Source organism: Octodon degus, unplaced genomic scaffold (genome assembly GCF_000260255.1).
Source record: "Octodon degus isolate 3935 unplaced genomic scaffold, OctDeg1.0 scaffold00041, whole genome shotgun sequence".
In the NCBI taxonomy this organism is placed as follows: Eukaryota; Metazoa; Chordata; class Mammalia; order Rodentia; family Octodontidae; genus Octodon; species Octodon degus.
Genome location: NW_004524617.1, coordinates 15,552,496 through 15,561,239, shown reverse-complemented (window position 1 = coordinate 15,561,239; position 8,744 = coordinate 15,552,496). Strand labels below are relative to the sequence as shown.

The window sequence follows — 8,744 nt, the reverse complement described above, 5'->3', positions numbered from 1 at the left end:
GGCCCACGCTGCGCCTGGGCTGGGACTGGTCCCTCTGGCGCAGGGTAGCAGGAAACTCTCCGCACACTCACCGGACCTGGGCTAGGACTGGGTCTCTATAAAGCAAATCTTAATGGACATGAAAAATCTATTATCCAATGCCACAATCTTAACAGGAGTCCTTAAAACCCCTTTTCCCAAAACGATAGGTCAACCAGACAAAAAATTAGCAAAGAAATAACAGAACAGAATCAGACCTTGAAACAAATGGACTTGGTGAAAATATACAGAGGGTTCCACACAAACAAACCAGAATACACATGTTTCTCAGCTGCACATGGATCATTTTCTAAAATAGACCACATGCCGGTCCATAGGTCATGCTTAAGTATATGCAAGAAAACAAATTATCCTATGCATATTATCTCACCACAGTGCAATGAAACTGGAAATAAATGACAAAAGAAGCCTGAAAAAAACCCTAAAAACATGGAAATTAAATGACACCCTACTCAGCAACCAATGGGTCACAGAAGAAATTAAACAAGAAATTCAACAATATCTATAACTTAATGAAAATTCAAGCATAATTTATCAGAATTTATGGGATACGATGAAAGCAGTTCTCAGAGGGAATGTCATAGCTGTGAACTCACACATTAGGAAAACAGAATGGGAAAAAATAAATACTCTAATATTGCCCGTTCAACGACTAGAAAAGAAAGAGTAAACCAAACCCAGAGCCCAAAGATGGGAAGAAATCATAAAGATTAGAGCAGAAGTTAATTCAATTGAGACGAAGAAAACAGTTCATAGATTTAAAAAACAAAAAGCTGGTTCTTTGAAAGATTAAATGAAATCGATAACACCCTAGCTAACCTCCTCAAAAAGAGGAATGAAAAAATTCAAATTCAAGCAATAAGGAATGAAAACAGTGTAATTACCACAGACCCAGTGAAAATTCAGGAGATTATTAATAGCTACTTTGAGAATCTTTACTCTCACAGAATAGAAGACACAGAAAGAATGGACAGATTCCTAAAAAGGAACAAATTACCAAATTTGAATCAACATTATATAACCACTTTCAATAGCCCATTAACAGCAAATGAAATAAGAGATATTATTAAAAACCTATGAACAAAGGAAAGTCCAGGTTTCATGGATTCACAGATGAATTCTACAAGAAATTTACAGAAGATGTATTCCCTATACTCCTCAAACTCTTCAATGAAATTGAAAAGGAAGCAATCCTTCCAAATTCATTCATGGAGGGAAGTATTATACTAATTTCAAAAGCATGGAATGATGCAACGATGTAAGACAACTACAGGTCAATCTCCCTCATCAACATAGATGAAAAATATCCTCAATAAAGTCCTAGCAATAGAGCACAGAAAATCATGAATTTCATCATACATCATGACCAGGTAGGATTCATTCCAGAGATGCAAAGATGGTTCAATATTCAAAAAGCTATAAATGTAATATATTATATTAGTAGAGTGAAAACTAAAAACCACATGATCATCTGAATTGATGCACAAAAGGCTTTTGACAAAGTCCAACACTCCTTCATTTTAAGTCCTACAGAAAATTGGAATAGATGACCTCTACTTGAATCTGATAAAAGCCATTTATGAAAACCTGATGGCTAACATAATTCTAATGGGAAAAAAGTGAAACCATTTACTCTTAGAACTGTTACAAGACAAGAATGTCCTATATCACCACTCCTATTCAATATAGTTCAGGAATCATTAGCTAGAGCCATTAGACAAGAGAAAGGAAAAAAGGAATTAGAATAGGTAAGCAAGAAGTTAAAATATCATTTTTTGCAGATGACAGGATACTTTACTTGGAAGACCCAAAAAACACCACCAACAAGCTACTAGAATTCGTACAGAAATTCAGTAACATTTGGATACAAATTCAATACCCAAAAGTCAATAGCATTCCTCTACACAGATAACAAATACACTGAGAGGGAAATTATAGAAACCATACCTTTTACAATTGCACCAAGGAAAATGAAATACATTGGAATTCATCTAAATAAGAGGTCAAACATTACAATGCTCTGAAAAATGAGATCGGAGGGGATTTCAGAAAATGGAAAATTATTCCATGCTTCTGGATAGGAAGAACTAACATTGTGAAGATGGCCATACTCCCAAAATTGCTGTACAGATTTAATGCAATGCCTATCAAGGTATCACCAGCATACTTCACAGACATAGAGAAATCATTCCTAAAATTTATTGGGAACCAGAAAAGACCTAGAATAGGAAAAGCAATCCTGTACAAAAAGAGAAGGCAGGGGGCATTACAATTTCTGACTTGAAAGTATACTACAAGGCTACTGTGATAAAATCAACATGGTACTGGCAACGAAATGGAACTGAGGATCAGTGGAATAGAGTAGAAGACACTGAAGCCCCTACAAGCACACCCAGCCAGCTTATCTTTGACAAAGGGGCCAAACATACTCACTGGAAGTAAGCCTCTTTAACAAATGGTGCTGGAAAAACTGGCTCTCTGCATGCTGAGAACTAAAACTTGACCCAGGTCTATCACCGTGCACTAAGCTGAAGTGAAAATGGATTAAAAATCTAAACATTAAAAGAGAAACGCTAAATCCTGGATGAGAGGGTCGGAGGAACTCTTAAAGACATAGGGGTTGGCAAAGATTTCATGAACAAAAATCAAATCGCATGGGAAACAATTAACAACAGTTACCAGCTGTTATTGAGAAGTTTTTTTCATGTCAAAAGAAATTACCAACAAAGTGAAAAGACAACCCACAATTTTGGAAAAAATATGACAAATAAGTACTCAGACAAAGGTCTGCTCTCTAGAATTTATAAAGAACTAAAAAACACTAGGTCCCGAAAATTTAATGATTCAGCCCTGAAATGTGCACCCAAGATGAACACACACTTCTCAGAGGATGAAATCAAACAAGCAAATAAATATATGAAAAAATGCTCCACATCACTAGCCATGCATGAAATGCAAATTAAAACAACATTGAGGTATCATCTCACTCCAGAAAGAATGGCTATCATAAAGAAATCAACCAACAACAAATGTTGGAGAGGCTGTGGGGAAAAGGAACCGTTTTACACTGCTGGTGGGAATGTAGACTGGTGCAACCATTATGGAAATCATTGTGGAGACTCCTTAGAGTTGGACTGGTAATACCATTTAAACAAGCTATTCCTCTACTGGGAATTTTCCCAGGGATCTGAAAACATCATATCATAGGGATATATGTGTGCCTATGTTTATAGCAGCACAATTTGTGATAGTCAAATATTGGAACCTACCAAGATGTCCATCACCTGAGGAATGAATGAAAAAGATGTGATATTTTTATACAGTGGAGAATTACTCAGCTATAAAGAAAGATAAACTCAAAGTCTTTATATTTATGTGGATTCCTCTTGAAGATATTCTCATAAGTGAAATAAACCAGACACACTTGTGTGAATACCATATAGTTTCCCTAGTATAAGTACTCAAAAGTAGAAATACAAATAGAAAGGTATAATACAACTAAAAGGAAAGCAAGAACTTGAGGACTAAATAAGAGAAAGGAGAAGGGTTAAGAAACATGACAGTGGCAAGCCATACAGTTATATGTAGAATATGGGCAAGGCAATGATTCTGTGTATTTTCAGAAGATTTTTGAATTTAGTAGTTAATTTGAATGATTCTCACCATGACTAAATATATATTCTGATCCCTGTGAACTAAGCAACCGCACTGAAGATGGCAATTTGAAATAGTAGGTTCATGCTTGGAGTGCCTGTCATTCAGGTCTTCTGAATGCTGGCTGCTTGTCATGACATGCCAGTTGCTGCCTTGCTGTCTCTCAGGTAGATGATTGTTCTAAAAGAAGGGGGTAGTGAATGAAGACAGGCAACAGGAAAAAGAATGTTGTGGGACTGTCCTAGTACAAAGTTATATATGGTTAGATTTCTGGACTTATGTGTATACATAAGAATTATATAATTCTTTATTCCTACTTTCAAAACATATTTTTAATATTTTTTCATCATATTCTGTAGAAACTTAAAGTTCAACCTATCCATACTTGATGAAAAATACCTGTTCCATGTTATGCCTAAGATATTTGATATTCAGACAGAGAGTGAGGTTAAGCTTAACAGCCTAAGTTGTATGGCAATAACAATAAGCTTCTCTTCTTGAGGATTAACAATCTAAGCTTTCAAACCAAGTTTAGAGAAAAATGACAGCCTCAAGGAAAGCCAACATTTTGTCTGTAGCCTTCCAAGGTCAATTAAGACTCAGGATACATGAGAACTTGTACTGTACTATTATGTAACTCAGTAGTGTCCTAAACTGTCCTACATTTTCTGGTCAAGGAGATTATGTGGCCAAAGATGAAAGTGATCCATGATGTAGAGTGTGCCTAAGGAGAGTCACATGGAGAGAAAACATTCTCTCAGGCTTTCTCAGAAAGCACACTGGCCAAGCAATGGCTGTTATTCATCCACATGGCTGACACTGACAAAGAATCTACAATCTGAGGTACAGGATCTCATCATAAATCCTGAGGAGATTTGACTGACATTATCAGATCCAAAAGCTACAACTCTTGTTGCATAGGTCTTGCTTTATCTTGGTGTTAACCATCCAACAATAAAGTATAAAAACGAAGTATAAGAAGTAAAGCCATGGTGTCATGTTGAGCTGTAGGGAACTCAGGTCAACAATTTCTGACATTGCCAGTCAAGCAGAAGACCCAATACTATTGTGCACTATTGGACTCTTTTAGCACATTTTGCTGAGTTAACATACCTATAATATTCAAATGACGGATCTAAACAAAAAGGGGATACAGATAAAGGTCCAATTTTTACCCGTGTATTCAGAATCGTTAGGATGGATGTATAGTTACATTCTCTTATTGAATAGAGGAATTTTTTAATAATGTTTGTAAATACGATATCATGTCTGCATCTTGTACAGCAAATAACCACTAAAAAGAGAGTATGCAATGTGTTAATTATTGAAACTATCTTATCAATTTGATATGAAACTGTCTCATTGCTGTTTGGTTCTCAATAAATTTATGGAAAAAATAAGAACATAAAGCATTATATATTTGTGAAAACTTTATTAGCTCAGTATAACAAAGGCTACTAAAATTTGGATGTTCCAAACTTCCAATTAAAAATAATTCATGTATGAAAAAAAAAACAAAACTCTTCTTCGTTTTCTATTGGTGATGCAATGGTCCATTATTTGTTTATTTTATTTTCTAAACTAGCACACACCTCTGCTTTTCATAATAAGCAGAATGACATGTAATGAATCAGTCATTTTGTATGATAAAATGGGCATATTCTAATTAGCTTTAAGTAGAACATGTGCTCTATGTGTCTCAAATACTTCCCCTGAAATCTCATTTACGTCAATTTTTGAACATATTGGGTCAATTTCTGTCTACCTTCCCTGAATTTATCAGAGATTGCATTAACAAATAGTGTGCCAATAATTGATCTTTATGTACAGATATGACTTATTCAATCATGTGTATAGTTTAAGATTCTTTTATTTTTTATTATTTTTTACCATTCCCTGTTTTAGAATTTCCTGGATTGAACACGTTTGGATAGTAAGATTAGAAGTTAGCTGAAAATACATTTTGCCTAGAAAAAAGCATTAAATTTATGTTTTGTATTATTTTTCAGTTGTGATTTTTATCAATGTTGGAGAAATCAATTTGTTTGCATACATTACCTTAGATCTGTGCAATGCACTTAACCTTCTCTTTTTGTCTTTCTTAGACCCAAGTTCAAAGCTTAGAATTTATTTATGTAGGAAACTGCTTTTTAACTTCTAACTTTGTATAAAACAGCATGTAAGATAGAACATATATAATGGTGAACAAAATAGTCATACTTCTTAAATGTATAACATTTCTCTTTATGGTTCATATTTTTCAAAATTATTATGTATGAAGTATTAATAATATTGAGAAAAGAGATTTATGAGGTTTTATACCATCATAACCTAATCTACCCTATATATGGAAGGAAACTTGCTGAGAAAGTGAAATTAAGCTTGGACATGAAAAATGAAGAATGGTTACTTAAGAAAACACTGAAAATTTCTGGGAATATGGCAGAATAGAAAACAATAGTAAATCAACTTGTCTAACATCTTATCTGAAATCTACACTGAAAAATAACAACTTGGGAAAAAGGAGAAAAGTGAATCTCTGGAACCTAGGAAAGGTATGGAGAGAAAATTGGGGCACACAGATGAAACAAAGTGTAAGACTACAATGCAAAAAAAGAAAGGGCTGATTCAGGCTTTCTCCCCATCTCCTGAATCATGGCGAGGGAACAGAAGATCAAATCTAGAAACACATTGAAGTTAGACAACTCCTGAGACCTTCATAGAGAAGCATACCTGTGCAGTGGTGAAATATATGTTGTGAACTACCGTAATTGGTGAGTGACTCTAGTCCATGCATTGGCCATATCCCCTGGAGCCAGTGCCTGGTTGGATAAAATTTTAGGGAGGAGACAACTGAGCCTGGAATTCAAGCAGCCACAAAGTTGACTTGATGTCTGAGTTTCCATTGTTGGACTCTAACAGTGACTGGATGACAGATATGCACAGGAGACATTCTTGGTGAGAAAGCTGTGTTCAGATTGTGTTCAAAAGTGTTATAAATGTAAAAGGTAAAGCCATAGCCTCATGACCAGTGGCTAGCTTCATGCTAAATATCTGTGAGATTGACAGTTCTAAAATGGCACACTGCCCTAGTCCTACTCCTGTGTTGCTTGGATTATCCCACACAAATCTGGGATCTGCCTGGTGCCCTTATCTACCAGTGAGACTAGAGTTGTGCCTTAATCTGTACACTTCCACAAAATTTTTTCCCACAAAATTATTGATGCCAGATGATAATGACAGATTTGAAATCCTGGAGAAATGTCTTTATCTTTTTTTTTCTTATTGGTCTTTTAAAAATTGTTTAGTAGGTTTTTTTAATTCCTTGTTTTTTTCCCAAATGTGAACATTATTTTTTGTTTTGATTTTTTAAATTTTATCTTGTTTGTGTTTTTGTTTTCTACTTTTTCCCCTTCTCTCCTGTCTTCTTTATCATATTTCTGAGGGTTGGACAATCTTCCACTGTACCTCAGAGCCATAGTTGCTTCACTAGCACATCTACTGATACTGGAATGATACAGAGAAGATTATCCTTGCCCCTGCACAAGAGTGACAGACTATCTTTCAGCCTTGCTTCTATTGATTTGTCTTATATTCTTTTTTCCACATCCAACTGGCTTGTTTTATTGGAGGTGGGGATGTGGCAATAATAATATCAAGACAGCTGGGACCGCAGGCTTGGAAGAAGACCCTCTGCTCCCTATATTACCCAAAGCCCAAAATAAAAAATAACCAACTATGGCAGAACAACTGAGATAGACCAGCGCATGGGGGAAGGAGACACAAAACTCGAGGGCAGCAATGAGGAAGCCATGCGTGTGCTGGGAGGCCCGTGATGGCGACTTATGAGTCTATGTCTTCCAGGTGGGCATGTAGAAATATAAAGATAAGCTCTTCTTTCTTCCCTCTCCTTCTGCTGTGCTGTTCGCCTGCATCCCAGCATCTTTCCACATGGAAGACTGAAGGCAAGAGATGAGCAAGTCATCACTGAATTGCATTCAGACCCACATCCATCAGCTCCTGGATCTTCTATGCTATTACAGGGTTCGTTAAGTGTTCGCTGAGTGCCTGGGTGGTCCTTCTGCATCTGCTCCAGGATGAGCCACATGGCTGAGTCACTCATCTGCTACACCTCAGGGTCAGCCATGGCCCGCTTTTTCACATTCTCAGAGTTGTCGTGCCTATTGTACTGAGCCGTCATACAGCACTGGTAACCATCAGCAGCCTCCTTACAGCTGGAGTCCAGGCCCAATGCCTTCTGGTCTACATCTGGGGCCTTTTTGCAATCCTTCAAGGCCTGAAGCACAGTGGGTTTCCTGGTATAATCCTTGATGAAGGTTGCCTCCAGCTGGATGCACTCTTCACAGTCCTTGAGCACCAGCTGGAATTCCAGGAGCTTGGTATAGCAGGCAGCTTGATTGCTGTACAATTTGGCATCTCATGGGTTCCATTTAATAGCTTCTTTATAGTGCTTCATGGCCTGAGGATAGTCTCCTTTCTGAAAACACTCATTGCCCTTGTTATTTTCCTCCAAAGCCAGGTCAGGGTTGATGTAGGCCAGCCACTCTTGCTTCTTTAGGATTTTCTCTGCCGGCTTGCATTTCTTCAGTACATCTGGAGTTCAGTGTTCTGCGAAAGACTTATTGTAGAAATGGATGGTATCCTTACACTTTTTCTCTTTGAAGTAAGTATTGCCAATTTAATATTGATTGTACTATCATAGCTAAGGTGTCATAGTAGTTGTGATCAACTGATGTTCCTTGTAAGCCAATACCTAGATTGTAATGGGGTCATGAAAAATATAGCCCAGTACCACAAAACTTCATACTAGACCAAATAGGCTAAAATATTTCCTCCTAAAAATAGAAGAAGCGGGATTCTGGGACAGACTCAAAGGTTAAAACCAGCTATACCTAGAAAACATCTCTGAAAATTACTTACTTCAATGATCTCATTAATAGTAACAAAGCTAACTACAATAAGTAATTTCCTAGCTTCAATAAAGAAAAAAAAACAAAAACAACTAAAAGTGAGAAAATATGAAAGCAAGA

General features: G+C 36.6%; 1 non-coding gene and 1 pseudogene across 1 annotated transcript; one reads left to right on the top strand and one right to left on the bottom strand.

Annotated features, from left to right (window-relative positions):
- LOC101575161 overlaps positions 1-7,801 on the bottom strand; it is a 62,575-nt pseudogene extending 54,774 nt beyond the window's left edge.
- Positions 7,175-7,278, top strand: LOC111816829. Its single transcript, XR_002821156.1, has one exon. It is a non-coding gene; the product is annotated as a U6 spliceosomal RNA (small nuclear RNA).
- Positions 7,802-8,744: the final 943 nt, after the last annotated feature.